Raw genomic sequence first — 23841 nt, 5'->3', positions numbered from 1 at the left:
TTGTATTAGAATCTTGACGGCCGGAAATGTAAAATTTCAACCAAAAATAAGCAAGTTATCTCAGTAGAGTCTGTCATTATTATTAAACTTTCTCCTTTCAAGTCACTATGCAGGTTCTAGGAACTAATGAGGGTACTAGACAGTGCACAGTCTATCATCAGTAGCCAGATTTTATTTAATAGCTTCTTTCCAGTTGGCTAAGTGGGGGAAAGATGGCAGGTAATATGTAATTTCTGTGCAGTATTATAAGAGCTAGTCACTTAACATGGGATTTCAAAAATCTCTTCTATTTGGAAAACATAAGAATTGCATATTATCCAAAGGAACTGCTGCCATTGTACAGAAATTAACAGTACATTTTCTTTTTCTCCAGGGCACTGCTTTACTCTTCACTAATCCAAATAGAATTTGTGTGGCAAAAAGGCACAAATATAATCTCTTGGGTGTGACCTTGAAGAAGTAACTCAGTTAAATCAATTTGGTATTTATTCAGCCCTGACATTCTTGTAGCATCATTTGTTATGTGAGCCTTTCCAACTTCTCAGCCAGCTTAATCTAATGCTTTTCTCCTGTCCTTATTTCCATACATCTTCATTACCAGCACTCCAGCTCAAGCTGCTGCTGAAGGGTTAAGATATTTATTAAATGTAAACTCAAACAAATGTTAACATGGAGCAGCTACTGAACGTACAGAGATAAAAGGCCATTTGCTGGCTTAATTAAAATTAATCAAAAATAATGGACTGTCTTGAGGAGGATAATATCAACACATAATACTAATCTCACAAGCTCAACTTAAAAAATGAGACTCCTAGTCTCATTGACATAATATAATATTTAGGAATAGAGGAAGGTTTAGAAGAGATCAGAATAAGTTCTCTTCATGATAATATTCATCACTTTTTGATTCAAAGTCCTTTTGTAATGTTTTAAAACAATTCATTATTAAGAGTTTCCTTCTGACAGTGATAACAGCTAGGCTTTTGTAATGTGATCTTAATAGGCTATTAATACCAGGACAAGATTAAGGGATTTGTTCTATCCTTCAGTAGTGCATGTAGCTGCTTCTAAGATGAATGTCAATTGTATTGATCAATTGAATGTCAATTGTATTGATCACTGCAGGACATGTTCTATGATGTTCATGCCATCTTTCCATACACTATTTGGCAAAAACTAACTGCCTAAGACTGACAATATTTAGCTGGCCAAACCCTTTGTCAGCTCTTTCTCATAAATAACTGGTTTTTAATTTGTGACTGTTCTGGAATCTAATGTGCCTTTCCCACTCTCTTTTCTACCTCTATTTTCAAATAGCTATATTAAAAGAAATGAGGAAGACAGCCCAAAGCAAACCATGTGTTAGCTAGAATACTTCAGCCCTAGTCTATTTTGCCTTTGTTGAAGCATTGAGTCTCATGTACTGAGTACAGCATAGATGCTTTGAGAGATTGTTAGCAAGAAGAGTTGCACTTCTTGCAAAACACACTCAGTTCTTAGGATTTTTGCATCAATGTAATTCAGAAAATGAATCTTAAGTAACTAGATTGCAGTTACCTCATTATATGGCTGTACAAACACCCAATTTCAGAATTAAAATAGTCCTAGTTCATTTTACCTTACTTTGCCTTGGAAGTTAATTATGTTAAATCAGATTTAGATCCCTTTAATGTATAAGGAAGGTATTTGCATAATTGTTTATGTGGTTTAATGAATGTAATATAAATCCACATTTTTAAACCATTTAATTAATTTCCCTGAGTCCTTATGACCTTTCTCCATCTTCCAAGGCTGTTCTTTTAAAGTTGTATCTGTTGTACACCTTTAGGATTGGGCAGAGCTCACTGCATTTCTGACAGGCTATTTTGCAAACTATCTCTTGTTTTCTCTTTCGTATCATGCAACAGATAACTGATATAAGAACAAGATCTCTCTTCCTGCTGGATTATTTTTTCCTTTAGGAAGGTTTATTCTCACTAGGGCATTTATTAAGAACTGTTACAGCCCTTAGGTTATTACAGGCTGTCAGAAAGTGTTGTGATCTTTTAATTTAAGATTTTGAACATATTGAAGATTGTCCAAAAGAAAGTTCATTGTTGATATTATACCTTTGAAATTGATGCTGCATTTGCTGACAGCAATCATGCTAATTTGGGTATACTATTCTTCCGTCATAAACAAAAGCTGTGTAAAACGTATGTATGAAACATATAAAACATAAAAACATGGATATACTGGCCAAAACATGGCCTCTTTAACACAGAACACAGGCAGGAATCTCCCATTCTATCCTGTTCACCCATGATATCATAAGCATTAAAGTCGGATGAGTTGTTTGTTAGCACTGTATCTAGTAGCAGACTGTTACTCTGATTGACAGGAACCTTCTAATATCCTGTCTACAGATATTGGTGAACAGATAATGTGCTTTTATGTTGTTCTTTGAATACTATGCATATTTTTAACCCAGGATCATTCATAAAGAATCATCCTTGATTAACCTACATTTCACTGCACTAAGCCAGAATCATAAACTTCCCTGAGATCATGATTGCAGTGGACATTCTAAGCATCTCTTAAATTTTTAATTATTTTTCTTTTTCTATTAATTCAAAAATTATGTTTTTGATTGGATACTTCAAAAAATTTTTGTCTACCTTGTCTCTGCTTATACACAGCATCTGGCTAGCTCTAAGGTCACAGATTTTTTCAGATTTTGAGAGGCATAAACCTCTTCATAAAAGAAGCTGAATCTAATTTTATCTTGCATTTATTAGGTCTGTGACGACTTGGTGCTCAATCCAGACAAAAACATAAAAGAAATTAGAAACTTCTTTATATTGCTAACTGCAAAGTTATTGGTTACAGTCTAACCCTAAGTATTTTCTAAATTCAAGTCAGGCATGGAACTATCTCCAAACATTTGTATTGAGGTGCAAGATGTAATACATAAAGTCAGTCTAACAATGAAGAAAGGAAAATAATTAGTTAAATCTCTTTTTCCTATATATATTTTTGGTTAATGATAAGTGAGTATAAATGAAAATAATTCTCATTAAACACATTTCAAAAGTAGCTATCTAATTAAAAACCTTCTATCTTAAAAAAAAAAAAACTGGTAAGTTTACATTACTATCTCATATTGAGAATAGACACTTGCAATGTCTTCTTATTTTAAAGAAGCACTGGGAAAGCTTAGTGGTCTAAAATTCTACATAAATGTACTGAAAGCCTTATTTGAACCTTTTACGTCCATACAATTAATATTTATATGAATAAATGTTATTGCTATTACTTAAAATAATTATATTAACTGTACTAATATTATTCATAATCAATATTTGCTGAAGAAAAATTCTGATGCTTTTTCTTGGGACAAAAGTAAAGCAAATAAAACAAATAGATAATATACAAAAGTCAATGAATGTTTATACATTGCACTTCAATGGTGCATTGATAGAGATTAACTTATCCTCCATAAGAAAGACAGTGTAAAAAACTGCACAGTGCACTTTGGGAGAATGTAAAGTTGTATAAAGAAAATAAGATCAAGAAAACATGAGAAAGTCAAGTATTTGGTGAGCTGTCAAAAAAACACTGAGACTAATATGGAAACGTTAATGTACCCAAAAGATAAGCAAGACTAATGATTATAAAACTAACTAAAAAAAAATCCCAATTACATGTCAAAGGTGGTGATACCTGACAGGTACTGAATGAAAATCTTTCAGCTATAGAAGTTGAACGGTGTAGAAAGAAATATATGTCCAGTTCTGAATATCCTAGGATGCCATTGGAGTCTAATATCTCTCGCATTGCCTAAGAGTAATCTTATGAAATTAGGAGCATTTATTCTTACTGTCTTGTTCTGCTGTCCACTAATAAGAAAACCTTTCTTCCTCCTCTGAAACACAACACAGTCATCATTCTTGTCGACACCTTCTTAATATTCTTGTTCTTAAATAGATATTGCTAAACTCTGCACATATCTTAAAAGTGTTTATAAAGCAAACCTTTTAATTTTACTGTTCATAGTGTGTTCCAAACTCCATATTTTCAGAAAAGTTTTGGGGTTTGTTTGGGTTTTTTTCAGAGATCAGTAAAACTTTCTAATTTGTTGTATATTCTAGGTATGATACCTCATTGTTTCTGCAGGAAAAGTAGTTTTCTCTAAAAGGATAGTACTTTTGTATTGGAACTTTCATAATAAGAATAGCTGTACATTTTTGTGTGTGTGGCTGGCATTCTTGCTAAAGTGTCAGCTTCTGGCTTGGTCAGGTTTTGTTGGAGTATGTAGACAGAAGAGCTGCATGAAATAGTATGATGTAGAGGATAATAAAGTGGTATAGAATTTCAGCACCTTTGAGAGCCACAAACCTACAGCAATCTTGCACCTGGAGAAGTTGTCCCAGGAGATCCATTTAATGAAAATGCACTGTAATTGCGAGAACAGGAATTGCTCAGCAAAGCTTTATTGAATCTTTTGGGCTGTCTTCGATTTTAGGTGGAAGATTACACGTGGGAGTCTCTATGCATCTTACAGAAAGCAAACAGCAAAGTGAAACCAAGGAAAACAGGACAATGATCTCCAGTAACATAATTTGAAAGTCCAGATAGAACCCATCTAAACTGATGGGGTTTATATTTGAAACATTGCTGTGAAGAGCAAGGGCATCTGTTCATACACAAAATAGGCAATTTTTACACAACAGGAAAACATGATTAATATTGTGTTTCACTCCTTCTAGTATGGCCCCATTTCTCCTGCTGCCATTAATCTGTTTCTATTTTTTCACTCTTCTTTTCCTTTCTTGGGCCTTATAAAACCTTGTCAATTTTTTTTAAATTATTATTTAATTTTAACATTATTGTTTTTTAGCATCTAAGTTGTTTTAGAAAATTTGACAGAATAAGAAAGGATTGGAGAAAAGCAAGACTGGAATAGAAAGCAGAGCTGAATTTTGAAAAGAAGCTGCCCAAGACTTTATGTGGCATCTTCTTCTTTGCCATATGTTCCACATGCAAAGTTTAGCAGAAGTAAACCCAACAATACTGCAGCTAACTGACTTTAAGAAAAAGTAACAGTTTGTGGAAAATCCAGTGTAGTACAACAGAAATTTTAGGGAAGATCAGCATATACAGGTATTCTAAAATAACCTGCTATTCAAATATTGGAGAAGCAAAGGATATTGTCCCAGAAAATGGACATACTCTCTGTCTCCAGCTGAATGTAATAAAAGTATGATCGAGATTAATATCTGACTTGAAGCATCCGGGTCATTCTGGGTAGAAAAAAGTCCTCTGCAAAACTGTAATTAAATTGGTAATATCTATACTGGATGTACAAATTGTAACTTGGGGAGGAGATAAGAGTACTTTCAAAATTTCTTTATTGTACTCTTAACATTTTTAGCTAACAAATCTGTGAATGAATATGTCTACTCTTTAAAAATTAGCCCAAACTTGTGGAAAAGCTCAAGAATTTGTGGAAGTCTCAAGAAATAGGCCTTTGCTATATACTGGAAAAATGAAGTAACACCTTCATCTAAATGTTAAATTCCTGCTCACCTGATTGGATGTACCACAAAGCATTGTTATGGAATTTGAGGTGTATTTTAAGAAAAGCAGAATCAAATTTGTACTAGTGGTTTCTAACAACTTTTCAGTGAAGACATAGCAAGGAAAATGTTGGTATCTTCAATATTAGGAAAAAGTAATGGACAAAGTAATAAGGTAATTACAGATTAAATTGGAAGCACAATACAGAGCTTTTAGGGGGTTTTGGTTTTTTGGTTTTTTTTTTGTTTTTTTTTTGTTTTTTTTGTTGGGTGGGTTGTTTTTGTTGTTTTTTTGTTTGGTTTGTTTTGGTTTTTTTGTGGTTTCTTTTTTTTTTATGGTTGGTTGTGGTTTTGGTTTGTTCATTTGGGATTTTTTAGCTGTTTGATGTACATAATGTACATATTAGCTTACAGACATCTTTCTGTTTTGAAGCATAAAAACCTATCTCCCCAGAAATTCAATTTCTTGAAGAAGGGCAAAAATATAAATTCTAGATAGGTGTTTCCATAGCTCATGCAGACAAGGTCCTCTAGTAGTCTATCCAAGCTCTTAATCAAAATATGGAAAGTCTCATGTTTCTGTCCAGAATACAAAGCAGACCATCGGGTTCAGATTCAGTGCTATGTCAAGAATGAGCAGGTACCAGTAAAAACTATTACAGTTATTTGAATATAGCATAGATGAGATTATCTTCTAATGAATTCCCTGGGTTTTATTACAAAATTATGTTTAATATAATCTGTGCTTTCCCCTTTTCACTCTCTTTTAAAAACCTTAAACAGTACTTTCATATATGCATAAATTTGTTTTTCTCTGTTGCCACTACCCAGTTTATCCACTAATTGGGTAAATGGCATGACACAATTTTTAATAAGGGGAATAATCACATTTTTCTCCTCTACTTTATTCTTTTAAATTTTACCAAGCAGATAAAATATCTGCTGTTTAAGATGATTTTTTTTACTTCTTACTAAATTATTTGTGACCTTCAGAACTGTTCAGTAATGACTACAGGAAGTCAATAGTTCATGTAATGAAGTTAATTCCAAATTCATGTAAACCTTATAAATAAAGTTTGAGTTGACACACAAATTAATTTGTGAGGCATTCAAATTATGAATGCTTATTAGACTATAATATTCCTAATTAACAACACACCAGCTGCTAGAATTAATTTTTAAAATTCCTGTGATTTTTTTAAGGGTGTGTATTATCATTTTTTGCTAAAGATAGACCTGGTGTAATGAATGCAAAAGAAAATGAAAAAATGTTGGTTTTTATTTCAGCTTTTTTCATCAGGAAAAAGGGTAAAATTTAAAGTTAAATTACTCTCACAAAAATTTAAGTTCATATATATTATAGTGTATTATATTATTTCTAGACACAACTGGTAAAGATTGAACAGGAAATGTTCACAAAAGGTCAGAAATGAAGAGACTTTCCAAAATCAAACCCAAACATTTTCACATTTTTCCCTGAATTTTCTTCCTTCTCCTTCTTCTTCTATTCTCTCTCTACTTTGTGGTTTGTGTGAAAACTTTTTGTTTCAGTTCAGAATAGCACTGCACATGGTTCTTACAAATAATTTGCCTAAATGTTCATACTGGGACTTTTGCAATGGGCTGTAAGACTGAATTTGGAGAGGCACATGGAGGAGGAGAAGGGAAGAGAGATGCAGCCCTCCTGCTGCCCATGTAGCACACGATGAGATGTGCATTCCATTAATGCCACTACACAGACTCTGCTCTATGAGGATGTGGCTACACCTTACCTTGGGTCTACAGCAAAATTCCCACTGATGTTAATTGTAATATGATAAAAACTACTGTGAGAGGACAAGATATGTCATGAAGTCTTGAAGAACTGATAATGTGAGATTCTGAGTTTTGTTTTTGAAGTACACACGTGAAGTTAGTGTCAAGAATGTCCAGCCCACCTTACAGCTTTTTCATCCTTTTGTTTCCTTTCACACATATGATGAGAATGCTGACATTTTAGAATGGACGAGATGAAGAGGGGAGTGTGTGACACCTTAATGTCTCAAATCAATAGACTCCTTGGGAACCTGTCAAACTTTAAAAACATAAAAAGCCTCAGTACTACTACTTCAGCATGTCTGATTTACTGTGATAACACTCATTTTCACCCTCAAGAGCAGAGGTTCATAGTCTAACAGCAGAGAGTTCCTACTGATCTTTCTATTGAAATAGTCAATGTCTTGAAAAGTCTGTCACAAATTTATAGAAGTAGTTTGCCACAAAATTAGTAGTATATCTGGATATCAGCAGGAGGTAAGCCTTACTTTTGTCAGCCATGAAGAATGAGAGTAACAAAATCTGCTACTGAAAACATTGGTGAAACAGGTCTTTATCTGAATTTTTTCATGTATTTCAGTGAAGGCAAAGGAAGTTTGGACATAGAAAAAATATATTTTCTTGGAAAAGATGAAAACAGATTTATGCCCTATCTGAGGTCATATAGCAAGGTCTTTGAAAAGATTTAAGAATCTGCATAAAAAATGTGTTGAGTTTTCTAGATGCATGTCCCTGTGTTCCAGTCACATCTTTCTCACCCAAATTAGCTGCATGAGAAGTACTTATACTTCTACCCCTTATACAAAGATATATTTTAGTTTCCCTCTTTCACAGATTTGGTGTGTATATATGTATGTGGTTTAGAGATGGAACATCTGTATATAACAGTGTTCTCAGGGTGATAAATAGCAAGAGACAATAATGTTTTCAACAGACAGAAGAATATATGGAAAGTAATAGAGTTGAAGCTAAAGATTCAGAATACTTTTTTTAATGTTTTGATGATGAAGGAGGGAAAGAAAAGTATTTAAAAGTCAGCATCTGAAAACTGTTATGAGATTATTTGTAGTTAAGTGAAATGCAATTAAAATATCAATATGACATCTGTTGACAAGTGAATAGAATTTAGTTTAAAAAAAAAGTTAAAAATATATTTGAAGATCACTGCTGAGTAAAAAGTCTTGTCAGGTAACTAAAAAAGAAATTGTGTTTATGTCATATTAACCTAGAGGGAAAATGTTCACAAATGTGTGAAAAGCAATCCATTGTCTGGCACTGAGAATACAGATGTTTGCCTGGAGATTACTATCAAAGACATGGGCATTACACTATAAGCAAAATGTGCAAAGGAAGGTTTCTCTAGGATTTATTAGGTGTTAACCAAAGTAGACTGATGGGCTGTGAGGAGAGGCAAGTGTATCTGCAGCAGATTTGTGAGGTACAGTAGGATCCTGTTCACTGCTCCTTTGAAGAGTCACTTGTGTTCATTTCTGTGGTGGGGGAAAGCTTCCACTAAGTACCCACCTCAAATGTGTGCAGTTTGGAGTACATTCACTAGAAATAGACAGAGCAAACATACTGCTTTAGACTCTGGGCCTCAGAATCAGTCCTTAGAGAATGAAAACAACTTGGTGATGAACTAATTTGCTAGCATAAACTGGCACCAAAGGCCATTTTTATTCATAGTCCCGGAAGGAATATGACCTAGGGAAGACCATAATTCTGGACTCTCAACCTCCTACAGCTGTTACTAAGCTGACACTGCTGATTTACAGCTCTCTCAGGCTGAGTCCTGAAGTCACAAAGCAACAATATATTTCCAGCTGGGGTTTTACTGAGGCCTTAGTCCTACTGGAGAGTAGAGATTTCTGATACTTCATTAATGTCCTTACAGCAGAGCAAGAAAGACTGCATCTTTTAAATCCATTAAAAACTATGCACTCCTTGACACTGGCCAGCCTTTCAGGCTTTATAGAATTTCTTACTTAGGTCTGATATGATTCCTTATTCAGGTTTGATATAATTCCTTGCAATATCAAGCAGCTGATTTCCAGGGGCATGCTGGAGATCTGGAACACCTCAAAGAGCCTGAGAGCTCTTGGTGCAAGTGACAGAAAATGATCAATAAAATCTTGAGCTACAAACAAAAAGACAAAAAAGTGCATCAAATATGCATGTCTTTCAGTAAAGACAGACTGTGCAGAAAGAGCTATATGGCCAAATTTACACCTGCAAGCATGTTTAAACAGGATTGATGTGCTGAGCTAATGTCCAGCTGCTGTCAGAAAGGTCTCTCAACTGCAGAGCCCACCCCAGCTTGCGGGAATTGATGGCCAATTCCCATCAATTCCCAATTGATGGGAATTGGCCATCAATTCCCATCAATTCCCAATTGATGGGAATTGGCCATCAATTCCCACAAGCTCAAACACTCCCCTGGCTTCTCACTAAGCAGATACTACTCCATAATTTGGCAGAGTGTCATAAAAACATGAAAAGTCAATATTTTCTGAGAGTTCAATTGTCCTGGCAGAGATCTTAACTGTCCTGGAAGTGGGAATCAAATAATTCTATCAGACTAGCCATATCAGCTTCATAGGTTTTTGTATCCAAGCCCCATTTCTCTATTGAATTTCCAGAAATATATGCTTGCCACAAAGTATGCCTGTTTTGAAACCTGGGATCTAATTATTGGTGGATTTCCTTTTTGTTTTGTTTATATGATTTCCATTGACTTACAAAGGTTATTTGATACAGACAGGTATCTTTCTTCTTTGTGTCACTAAATATATTTGCATGAAGTCTCCAATCAGATAATTCAGAAATTAATAATATCATGCACAAAATTGCTGATTACCCAGTATTTTCAAATCTGTTACTATGTTCTCTTATACTCTAGTTTCTCATACCACTACAGAAAAAAAGGAAAGAAAAAAAGAAAAAAAAAAGTAAAGAAAAAAAGAAAAAAAAGAAAAAAAAGAAAAAAAAAGAAAAAAAAGAAAAAAAAACAACCAAAATAGATTTTCAAATACTTTTATCTTATGCTTTTCTGTTCCCTGCAATAATTTTAATGAACAATTAGACACAAATAGAGATACATGGGCTTACAGGTCATCCAGGTTTCCATAGATCAGCACCAATCTGTGATAGAGCTAACCTTTGTATACTTTACATGGTGTTGTAAGATTGGCTGCTTTTTAATCAGTTTGGCTCTCCTGAGCCATATGTGCCTATGTTAGGTAGAATTTTTCCTTTATAATTGCTGTCTTAGATTCAAACCTGGAGACAACGTCTGAGACAGTAACTGCAGTTGCAAAAATTCTCAATACCACAGAAAAGGAATAATGGGTTTGTGAGAATTACAGATTATTTTAAGGCCTCCATCTGAAGGTATGTGTATGTCATATGCAGTGGGAAGAATTTCAAAAGTTACCATTGCCCTTGGTTCCTCAGGTGATGTTCTCTCACTTCAGGTAGCCTTGCACTGAGGCTCAGAGATCCACAGGCTGCTTGCACAGCCGCTGACTGCAATGTACTTGGTGAATGAATCATGTGGGGGGAAATAACAGCTGCTTGCTGATGTGATGTAAGTCCCAGATCTTTCTAGTCCTTTCAATAGATTCTTTCTGTTGTTAAGCATCTGTCCTTCAAGCCTTTTCATCTTAGATCATCACTGATAGACAGCAATGCCTTTTATAGTGCTCTTGGAAATAACTTCCGTAAGTACTTCCTCAAAGTATTGGTCATTGTCGTAAATGAAAGAGTCTTGGTGGAATTTACTAGTTTGGAAAGTACTAGCATTGCTAGTTGGGTAAAATATATTTCAGGTTCTTTTACTTATGACTTCAATATGGGAAAAAAAACGATGCTGTATTTTTTTTTTATCCAGATGTCAGAGAATTGTTCACTAAGTGCATAACCTTGACACTGTTTATTTATAAAGTTTTTAATTAAAGTTGGTATTCAGAACTTCCTGCCAGCAGCTGTTGAGCAGTGATTTCACTAGTGGCACTGACAGTTTGAGGGCCTAAATCTGAGAGACAGGAAATCAGTCTGCTGCTGTATGCAGACTTGTAGTAGAGGGTTTGTTAAAAACATATATACACATCGTAACTAATTTTTCAAAAATACTTCAATGTTCTAAATTAAGAAGTAAGTTACTTACAGGCTTGGAGGATAAGAACTAAAACCCTGATGCAATCCCAGATGAATTTATCAAAATTCTCTTGACAGCTTTAGAGGTGCTTTAGATATGGATAAAAAACAGCTGAAGGAGGTGACAGTAAAAATATTATGCTACAAATATTTCAGCATATAAGTTATTCACTTAAGAATTTGCCCTCTTTTTTTTGTTTCAGTTTTCAGTAGGTATATGTGCAGTCAAGTTCAACTGGCATGAATGTTAAAATATTTAAAAGAAATAACTTTCAAACTATATCCAAGTTGAAAATCCTAAAATGAAATATCCTTTAGTATTTACTATAGAGCGACAATATGATATAGCATACACAGAAAAAAAACATATCTGATACTGAAATTGTGGTTTTGTGCTTTTAAACACAAATCTTTAACAATCTGCCATTATCGTCCACCTGTCTGTTCTTGTGATTTCCTCATCTGCCAAAAATGCACAGACTCTTTCACAAAAAGTTAAAATCTGTTACTTTTTGTATGAATCTGACACCATATCCTTGTGGTCAGTTTAAGACAGTCAGCAAGTCAGCACTTTACATGTGCATACATATCCTTTGACAAATAAAGGGGGGACTAAACAGTCTGCTAATTTGTGAGATGAAGTTAGCACTTTAGAAATCAACCTCCTTCCTTGGTCTAATGCAAATAAATAAGCTATAGTCATTGCAGTGCAGATGAAAGAACAGTACTTTTGACTGTTCCCTTCTGTCCCTCAGGAAGGCTGCACAAACCACAGTACCTGTATATTTATTCTGCCTGAGGAATATAAGCCAAGCAGCAAATGGAAGGACACATCTCTGCTCACATTCCACACATACACACACCAGGATAAGACTTGCTTTCAGTGTAGTTCTGTGAAGCCACACATTTCAGAACAGTCACCTGAGTTTTACAAAGATACAATTCATACCTGCCCTTGGGGGGCATATGGAGCCAGAGCTCTTCCTGAAAAGGCTGCAGCAACATCTCATCTATTTGAAGTTCTTGACATCCTTTTAAGGTCAGGAGAAGGAGATGGGTTTGGCAGCTCCACAGTGGCTCCCACACTGTAGGGTCTTGTTTGTGCTAAAACATTCCTGCTGCCTGTCTAAATGCTGCACTTTAGATGTGGTCAAGTGCACAGTCAGAAAACAGTGGTGACTCCAATCAGATGATTTCTAGGGATCAAAGAAACATGATCACTTTGAGACAGAGAACTTTTAAGAAACAGAAGCTGAGGCAAGAAAGCCACAATAGTTTTCTTAAATGTATTTTTTTTTTCATAAGGAGCTTCACATACTGTTCTTTAACTCACATCCACCCGTGACCTCTGCAATACTTTTCTTCTTCAATTGCAAACAAAAGTAGATCAGTCCCTCAATATTTAGATTGCAGATGAATATTCAGTAGTGGGTGAAACCGGCAAATATGCAATTTGCAGATTAGGTCCAAGACTTTCGAAAAATTATCACCACCCAGTAAACTCATCTGTAAAACTATGCTTCAATTCAGTACACCTTTGCATCCTTAACAAGTTATCTGTCCATAAAAGTTGCCTGGTCCCAGCACATACATGAACTTTAGTCTTCTAGTGCTTGTGAAAGCCTACAGAGACTCATTCATCAGAGGTTGCTCCCTGACCTAGAGCTGACTACAGCTTTAGTTCCCATTACTTTTTCATGAAAGTTCTCACTTAACACGATGTGGATAGAATGAAATGTTTCCATTAAAAGTCTTTGAAAACATATGTTTAACAGGATCTGCTGTTCCTGTCTTATTGCATTGTATAAGTCAGGAGAAGAGCAAAGATCTTGAAGAATGTTTCCTATGTATTTTTGAAGCAGTTTGGAAGGTGTTGTTTTATTTTGTTGCCATCATTGATTGAAGGCTCTCTGTCTTTCCATCTCCAGTTATGTCCTGCTCATGTTCTGAGATAAAGGTTTCAAAGAATAAAGCCTTGTAATGGGAAAGTAAGATCCAGAGAACAGGAGGATCTCTAATTGCTGTTATTCTCATGGAGAAAAAGAAGTTTAGCCTTCTCTTTCTGATCAAGGGAAAATGCTCTACTTAATGAATACATTGATTAAGGAAATGCCTAGTCTTTGTAGGACTGATTATGGTCTTACCTCTGTGTTAGAGCAACAGGATGAGGTTTCATGAGGCTTACAGTGGGGAGCTAATATTATATCATCTAACTGGCAAACTGTATTTCTTAAGTAAGCTTTACAATATCTGCAGGCCAAAGACAGACCAAAGGTTTGAGTATTTTTCCCCACAGTGTTTGAAATAGTTTCCAGCCAAAATCAGACAGCAGAGTAGAGATGGGGTGATGAGAGCCATGCAACGCTGAGGAATTAGTTTAGTGAGATAGGCTTACATAACTGAACCCTGAGGTGTCTGAAAGTGGGGGATGAAAAGGTCAATGTGCCTGGGAGAAGAGGGTACTCAGGGAAAATGGGGGGATCCCTTCTGAATGATTCCAAACCTGCCAGTCTTTGGGATCTTGCCCAAAATGTGTGCTGGAAACACCACCAACTGCTAATTTCTTAACAGCCTCTGCTTACATCTGGCCTCTGCTACAGGACAAACCATGTAGCCCTCAGTAGACCTAGGTAAGTGACAGCTAGGTATTTCATTTTGATCTGGGGAACACTCCCAGAGAATTCAAAAATAACCTTCAAACTTACTAAAGAATAATACAAAGAATTAAAGATATTTAAGAACTACACCAGCCTCCAAGTTGAACTTGAAAAATAACAGATTAAATTGTTAATCACATTGGAAGTGGGGAAACTTATACAGGAGGCAATACTGCAGCAAAGAATCACTTTCAGAATTAAAACAATCAGAAAATCATTTTGGTTTTATATGCATGTATACATCTGTATATGTATATATATATATAAAATACTGATGTACTACTGATGTAGGGCAATACAAATAAAGTACAAAAATAGTCATCTGAGACAAATTTTATTGATTTTTTTTTTCACTTTGACAGACACAGAGAGACATAGATATTTATAAATGTGCCTCGATATTTATAAATTTTAAATATAAGCAAAAATATATACTTTCCTCAAAGGGCATTTTTTACTTCTCAAGGAAACCTTTTCTAAGGAGCTAGAAAACTGATACTTAAGAAACAATGGAGAAAGAGTAAACACATGCAGGATGATGATGGGGTGGAGCAATATCTTGGAGATATATTTAACTAATCTTTCCTTTTTTTGATGTTTTGCTTTATTGTGGGTTTGAGGGTTTTTTCCCAAAGATATCTACTAGACAAAGACAATTCCTGTTATCTCCATTGACATCAAATAAATAACTAAAAATAGGATTTCTGAATAGAGAAAATGATGTCATGCTTGGAAGCAATACTGTTGTTGATTTTAGCTGGGAGAGGCAGTATTCAGTGTGAGTGGTAGATAGTGATTTGGAACTAGATCAAGTCAGCAAACTTTCCATTAGAGCCCTTGAACACTCTTGTTCTGCTTTATCTTTAATCTCAGCAGGCAAGTAGCTCCTCCACAATCACTAAAGGGCTTATTCTGTGTTCAGATCATCTCTATGAAGTAACTGTCCTCTCTAGATCTGGATTCTATTCCACTGCTCTCACATGATTCTTACTATTCCATTACTATGTTCAAAGGTGAAACACAACAACTTTGATGAGTAATTTCTACAGTTTAAACTTCAGCATGTGCTGTTTCAGCAACATGATTTTTAAAAAACCCAAAGTTAATATTCCACAAGGAATCCTCCAACATTATATTTTTTTCATTTATTTTTACAAGAACATGCATCATAAGAAACCCTAAATAAAAAATAAAACAAGATTCAATTATAGTTAATCAAAGTGTCATTAAAATTGATAGTGCCATTAGTTTAAGTTCATAAAATGCAAGGGAACAAATTATCTCAGAAATTTGCTAGTTTTTTCAATTTATGATAAACTTCATTCCCGTTCTTTCTCTGTTTCAGACTTTCATTCCCATTTCCCCTTGAAGTAGGAAACAGAGAGCCAAGCCCAGATTCCAGCATCTGGAGCTGATGTCACATCTGTTTAATAATCAGACCAAGGTTTTTCAGGTCCAGGAAGTGTCTGAAGCATTAAAATGTATTTATATTTTTTAAATGATCATCTTACATATTGAGAATTACTATGGGAAGATGATCCTGTCAAACTAATACAACACTGTAAAAATTTGCCAGATGAAGCCACTTTAGACTAATGATTTTTTATTTTCATATACATACACCCATCCCCTCTGTACATTTGAGGATATTTGTGTATGTTCCAAGTAAATAGCATTCTTTTCAAGGCACCATGTTTTTTTACTGTGAAGACACATAAAGCTTCAAGCATCCCTTTTAAGTGTGTATTGCCAGAGCTCCAGCACCTCGTTAGTAACCATGCTGTTCCTTAGAGCCCCTCATTCAGGTACCCGTGCTGCCCACTGCTGTACTGGGCTGTATACTCCAGGAGCCAGGAGTGCTCCAAGAGCTTGTTTTAGCTGGGGGAGTGCCAAGGGCCTTAGTTCTAACAGCCCATCTGAGATGTATGATAGTCTAGCACCTTTCTAGACTAATTAGCAATGTTTTGGAGACAGGTCAATAACTTCCTTTGCAGATGATTAAAAAGTTCTCAAGTAATGTCAGGGAGGGGAGTTCATTTGGCTGAAAGGTTGATTTTGGCCCATTATTTTACATTTGAAGCACCTCGTCATAAATTTCTCCACTAGGCTGACATTTTAGATTGTACCAATTATTCTTGATGGCTGAAGTTATCTATATTAAATTGTTACAAGCAGTCATGAGTAGCAATATATGCTTTTACCACATAGAACAAAAAACAAGAATAGTATTTTTCTACTAGTAAACAAATCATCGGAGACTGGAGACAGTATTTGGACTTCATAGCCTCAAATTTGCTTCAAAGCCCTTCATTAAAAAAAAAAAAGTTATGAAACACTTCAGCAGAATTATTCAGATGAATTAGCTTCATTCCTTCTCCTTCAATTTTAAAATTTTATGAATATTAGGAAAAAATAAAGTGAGTTTTCAAAATGAGTGTTGCTATAAGCCATTCTAGCTGCATTGTTTTTTGCCTGTAGGTCAAAAAAGATAGAAAAAGATAGAAAATCTAATTGTCTTTGGAGTGCCAGACTTTTTTCAGTACTGGATCTCATTACTATTGTGCTTCCATGACTTAGTTTTTCTCAAGTTTTGAGGCTGTATACCTTGTAATTTCAACAAATTTATTCAAAATCCAATTAAGTTTCCCAACAAATAATTATAAAAAGTGACTCTGACCTTTTATTCATGACTCATATCATCAAATTGTCCATTGTGACATAGTTTTAAATAAAGTTTATTTTCCAGTTTGATCTAGTATTTCAAAACAACAAGACTTATGAGACCTGACCTCTTACTATCTTTGTTCTAAGCTAGTTTGTAACTTTAGATTCATACCCTATCTTCTCACATGTGCAATGAGAAGCTGCAGAAATTAAGGGGAATATTCACATAATGCAAAGATAAGATATAAATTGATCTCTCCTGGACTACTGCTTTCTTCTGACTCCATTTTGCAACCTGTAAAATGTGCAGTTAGTATCAATCTAATAGCAGGGCTTGAATGATTACTACCTTAGAGTTATGAGACTTTGAAAAAAGCTCTACAGTAGAAAAATAAATCACATTTTTCCTCAGCTCAGAGTGAGACAAGCAGCATGACTTGAGATAATAATTTTATGAAACATGTTAAAGATTAAAATAAAATTACTTATACCATTGGCCTCTCAATGGGTTTTACAGTCTGGCTAAAATTACTGGAGACCTAAAAATCAACTCATTTTGCATTGAACTGAAATAGCTGAGGATTTATACTAAGTGAAAAGAACTTAAAAAACAAATATTTTGGGAAGTTTTAAGTTCTTTCAAAAGGGAAAAATATTTGAAATGGAATTAAGCATTTTGCTCAACAAAAATATAGGGTTTTTTTTTTAATTTCAGGTTAGTTAATGCTTTTTTTCTAGCCTTCTTTTTAATTTCAGTCATATTGAAATGAAAAGTACACCTGTGTAAAAAAGGTTGAAATGATTCATTTAAAAACTGTCAAAACAACATTTCTACATCTCCTTTTTTTACCCTAACAGAAAATATACAGAAATGTCACTCAAATAATTGTTTTTCAATACTATCTTTAGTAAGGTGCTAAACAGTAATGAAGATTATTTTGCTCAAACCAGCAGGATAAATAAAAGTGTAAATCTAAACAAGAAATAATTGTTCAGATTATCCTACTTTAACCCTCAGTCAGGGTAATAAACAATTTCTTAGTAATTTCACCTAGAGATGACTGTTAATCAGAATTTTGGGTGACTTCAGCAACAAAGAGAGGGATGTGAAGAATTAAAGTATCTGTTTTCTCTAGTCAAAGTGCATTATCATTTTAGGTAGAAACAGATTTTTTTTGCATATAGATCAGATCCTTCAAATTGTGGACTTATCATGGAAAGAGCCAGCAGTGAGTATTTTCTTATCCTTTTGTTTCAGAATGAACTATATAGAATATTTGAAACTTATTTTCTTAAACTTCACTACACTGAAAACACACTAATCCTAATGTTAATAATACTTTGCTTGCAGTCACAGTCAGAATCTGTCATTAGCATATTGTCATTTCATTTATTTCCTATAAAAGTAGGTAAATACTCATCATCTGAGTCATTTCATATTGCACTGGCAATACAAAATACATTATAAAGAACAATCATACTCTGATGGCATTGGATTACATAGTTTATTGGGTCTATTCCATCTATAATTTTCATGATGGCTTCTTGAGTGACTTATGCTGCACTAATCTGCTACTCCATAGTTGAAAAGGATTTAGAGCAAATCTTTCTCCACAGGTGGCATTTCCCAGTAATGAATCCTGCCATTCAATTATATAATCAGAGTAATTTCTTCACGTTAAAAAAAGACCCCTTCTTGAGTGGCACATAAATTACCACCAGATTAAATTAGTGCTACTGCCAGGGCTTTGAGATTTCTCCAGTTGACAGACAGCACAGTACTGCTAATGATGAAGAGAAAACATGTCAAATCAGACATTTTTCAACTTTATTTTTCCATCTCTTCACATTCGTTTCTTTGTACTTGCTTTTACAATATTGTGGGCTTTGGGTATCTTTGAAATTATTGTACCCAGGGTGCGCCCAGAGTCACCACAGGAGACTTTCAGTGCTTCTGTTTAGAAATGTTCATCTTTACTGAGAACGACCAGTTGAGTCGAATAAGAGGAAAGAATAAATTAAAAAAATAAATTTTAACACTAATAATATACTTGGTTTACAAATGGTAATAAACTTCTGCTGAGTATGTCAGTTTGATTTACCCTTCTACATCAAAGCTAGCACAGCATTAAAGAATTTACAAAATCAGAACTCTCTCCTGAGTGTAATAGGGTATCATATTTTGCATACACAGGCAGTGGCGAGAATACTAAAAACTACTAATTTGTTAACCTTAGACTTAGTCCCACGGTAAGCCCTCAAATAAAACAAACAAAAGATCTGTATGGCTTGCAGAGTTACTGCTGATGGATTTCTAGCTACTTTGTGCCTGTTATGCCAATCTTTCAGTGAAAAAAAAATCCAGTTTGACAAATAAATAGTAAATCTATAAATTAATTGAAAGCACAGATGTGAAGGGAGGGAACACAAAGTAACACAAGCAAAAATAGCTAGTTGAAAGGGAGAAAAAGGGGCAAATATTTCACTGTTTTCTATTGCAGTTGAGAAGCATGTCTGCTTTCAGATATTACATTTTACCACAGACTTCACCACAGCAGACTAAAAGTATGCAGGGCGTCTGTAAAAAGTTAAGAAACTTTGCTGTTGTTCCTGCAGAAAGCATCTTAAACTGTACTAGCACTCTTGGTGATAGAGTTGGTGTTACAGCTCACCTTTGACAGAGAGCTGAGCACATCAGCCTGACCTGGCCACATCCAGGTGCACCTGTAGTGTGCACGTTCTCTTACCAGTAGAGTAACACCACCTCTCTACACAGGCTCACTGGGAGCACTGGCTCACTCCTCTATTACCTGCTACTAAGTTTCAACCCAAAGAAGAAAAAGAGAGTAAGGAAGTCTTTCCTACTGACACTTCCATCAGAGCTTCCACTTTTAAATAGTTTTTTTTAAAGTACAAGAGAGCTAAGTCTTAGGTACATCTCTCCATTACACAAATGGTGTCACCGTGTCCACCCCACTGATCTTCCTTTCAGCTACTTAAAACCATTATCTGTGTGCTAAATTACTGGATAAATTGCTGGTGGATAAAAAAACAAACCCAAAAACAACCACCAAAACCTGAAAACTAACAAAATAAACAAAACAAACCACACATCTGAAACACTGCTCTTTTGTTCTTGGTCCCATACCAACCAGTATCTGTTAGGACTCCTTAGAAACTTCTGAGTGAAACAAAGGACTATTCTTTGAGCTCAAATGTTTCCTTTAAGAACATTTGCTCTTGACAGACTTTTTCAGAATCTGTCCTGTTCCCTAGGGTCAATGCATCAGACAACTTCTTTGAGACACCTTTGACCCTAATTCTGAGACATATTCAGTGGGTAACTGCCTGGAGACTAGGACATAATGCTTCACAGATCAGAGATCCAAACTTTTACCCTCCAGTACACAGCTCCACAAGAATGGCAGTGCCATTGTAGAAAAGCAGTCAGCTTTGATTCATACCTTTTCTTTAGGTACCAGATACTACACAGAAAAAAACTTCCCAGCAGACATTTAAGAAAAACTTCATTCACACAGAAGATTGCTTCCTGGACTTAGAAGACTGTACATGACCATGAAGGAGAACAACAGTAAATATAAAACATGGAGGGTAGCTATTCATTAAAAAGTTAAAAGAAATTAAAAAAAAAAAAAAGCTAGAGCACCAAACAAAATAAAGAGATCATCACTGTTCCACTAAGTACTAGACAAATATCAGGTCACCAGGGATTTTCAAATTTCTGAGAGTAACAGAAAGCAAGCGTACACACACACAAAAATGTGAAAGTGATCAGACTCAAAGGGTATAAATTTTTGTACCTGTAAACTTTTCTTTACACCATTTTCATAATCTATCTACTAACTTTTACAAACATAAGTTGAAGGAAAGCTTTAGAATATAATTTTGTTGTTAATATAGTTATTCAAATTACTTTTTAAAAAATAATTTATAGTTTATTCAATGCCTCTTAATAAAAGCATCTATGCACTTCATACATGTCTGCTTGACACATAAAAATGTGAAATTTAGTTAAATAATCTGTTAGAAGTTGTCACCCATGTATTACTGAGCATATAAAATATACGACAATTTTTATGTTTCTTCAGTATTGTAGCCATGAATAAATTATCCTTTATAGAATTATAGAATGGTTTGAGGCAAAAAGCTGTTGAGTACCTGAGAGTTCTCCTTCTCCTGACTAATCATGACTTCTCTGTCCCAGGACCCACATTTTCCCTATTCTTTCTCTTCTTACTTATTTGCATAAAGAATATTATTATGTTACGCTTGATGTCCTTGACCAGATTTACTTGTGCCACTGTGTTAGCTTTCCTAACCTGCTCACTGGCTGCTCAGACAATTTCTTTGTATTCCTCACCAGATACATTACACCACTTCCACCATCTTTAAACTACCTGTTTGTGTTTAATTTTGTTCAAGAGCTCTATTACCAATTTTCTGTCTGTAGGGATGCATTGCTGTTGATTCTGGAGGAGAGAATCCTTGACTATCACCCAGCTCTCTTGGGCCCCTCTTCTTTCCAGGACTCCATCCCATTGCAGTCTATCAAAAAGATCATTGAAGTCTGCTCTCCTGAAGTTCAGGATAATGAGCTTTTTTTGTTGCCTCACAGATCTCAAACTTCACTGCTGAATTGTCAAAGCAGCCCAAGCTACCCTCTGTCTTCACATTCCTCACTATCTCCTCCTTGGTGTTGAGAACAAGGTCCAGCACAGCTTTTCCTCGTTGGATCCTCAGTAAATTTGGGAAGAAAGTTGTTATCAATGCACTCTAGAAATACCCTGGATTGCCTGTGTCCTGCCCTGAGGTCCCTTCAAAAGATGCTGGTGTGGTTGGAGTCCCCCATGAGGGCTCGGTCTTCAAAACACAAGGCTGTGCCTCTCTGTCTCTAGGGGGCTTCATTGTCTTGGTCTTCTGGGCCACACAATAAAATCACCTGCCTCTGTCCTCCCTTTAATCTTGACCAGAATCTGAATACCTTTGTTTGTAAAGCTCACTACTGGTATGAGAATCCAGTGGTATTCAAACATTTTCATGAGTAAAAAAAATTGTAGAAAACCAACAAACACGACGGAATGGCAGAGCCATGGATAGTAGGACCTCTTGTTTATCAACTCTGGCTCACATTGAGTGAATAAATATTCTAAATTCTTGTGCATATCCAAAGTCTTTCTTCCCCTTCCTCCCCACTTCCAGCCAGGACCAGTCACTTGACCACATACTCAGGGCACACACATTTCTCAACAATTCTCTAAGATTTTATTATTGTGTGGTTTGGATAAGAATTTTAATTAGAATACAAAAAGTCTGACATTCACACAGGCTTTTTAAATATCTCCTGCCATTTGTTGAAATACACAATGTACAATTACATTAAAGCAGAACTTCAGTTTCTCTTTTTCTTAATTGATTGCATTACTCCAAATAAATGCCCAAATATCAAAATTATGAGAACATTTGTAATATGACAAAACCAGGCTTATGTCCCACTTCCCTCCTGCAATAAAACATGTATAAACAATGTAAAATAACTGCTTTGTTCTATGACCATTCACTAGCCATGTCTTATTCACCTTATCTACTTTTCTCATCACATTAATAATTGAAGTTCACATCACATAGGATCTTTCTCAGCCTTTCAATTGCCTGAGTGAAAGAAGGAACATAGAATTTTCAGTTTGGTGTGGAAATCTCCTCATTTAACTATAAAGACAAAAAAAATTCAGGAGGCTTATTTTTTTATTTTTTGGGCTTAGTGGCTTTTTTTTTTTTTTGTATTTTGTTTGGGACTTTTGGGGAGGGGTATAGTTGTTGTTGCTTTTCTTTGTTTGCTGGGGGGGTTGTGAGTGAGGTTCTTGTTTTTTACTCCCTTTATTTTTATACAATGTGTCAGGAAATGGAATGTGTAACAGCACTCCAGGGCAGTTTTCTCATAAGGAAAATGTTTCCAGTAAGTTTGGAAGCAGCATTAATTCATGATTCTGCATAACATTTGATGCAAAGTAGTCTTGAACTATGTAAATTCTCAAACTGTTGGCAGAGTTTTCTGATACCTCAATAAGATAAAGGTAATGACTGACAAAACCTGCATAAAAATGAGGGTGAAATGCTTACACCAGAATAGAACTAATGATAAAATAACCAGGAGGAATTAATTTTTGATCTTTCTCCCTCTCAAAACTGGCATAGAATGTGGTCTTTATGGGCTCTGAGCTTCCCACAGCATAAAATAACAATAATTCAGTAGGGAAAGGAAATATGTAAATTTTAAGAAAGAAAGAATAAAGATCAGCTATAAAAAATATAGCATAACCAATTGAGGAAATGACAAGGTAAAGCAGGAGACAACACTACATTTTTCTCCTTTTTTAACACTCTCAAGACCAGTGGTTTATGAAACCAAATTCCAGTCATAACCCTACCCTTTTCCAGTCATAACCCCCCTTTTCTAATGGAAGCATAATTCTACATCTAGATCAGGGTTTTTTTCTACCATTGGCTTGGTTCACAGTTTTTACTTCATTAAGTTTTGTCTGGGATTAGCAGAAATTGGTTTATTTAGGGTTGGAAACATTGTTGAGGATAGTTGGTGATTTAATGCTTAAGTAAAGTCCTGCAAAGCTGCCTGTACTTAGGTTTTATATTCACAGTAACTACTTGGTAAAGTACAAACATAGGACAGGAAGGAAGTATTATGTAAGAGGAAATATGAAGCTGGATTGAAAATGTGCTTCAAATATGAGTCCAGAAAGAGCAGTAAAAAATGATTGAGTTTTAGATAATGCTTCTTCTCTGAAGATTTTCCTTGTCTGAAAGAAAACACAGGGCTAGTTTCAGTGAATTTGGGCAGCATTAGGATTCTTTTCCGAATAAGTTGTGAGATAAATATATGGAGCTTTGAAGACTGGATATAGCTGAGCTGGTTATAGAACAAAATCATTTAAATGTGTATGCCATTGGGTTAGGCC

Source organism: Molothrus ater, chromosome 6 (assembly GCF_012460135.2).
Source record: "Molothrus ater isolate BHLD 08-10-18 breed brown headed cowbird chromosome 6, BPBGC_Mater_1.1, whole genome shotgun sequence".
Classification (NCBI taxonomy): Eukaryota; Metazoa; Chordata; class Aves; order Passeriformes; family Icteridae; genus Molothrus; species Molothrus ater.
Note: the sequence above shows the minus strand (reverse complement) of the source record.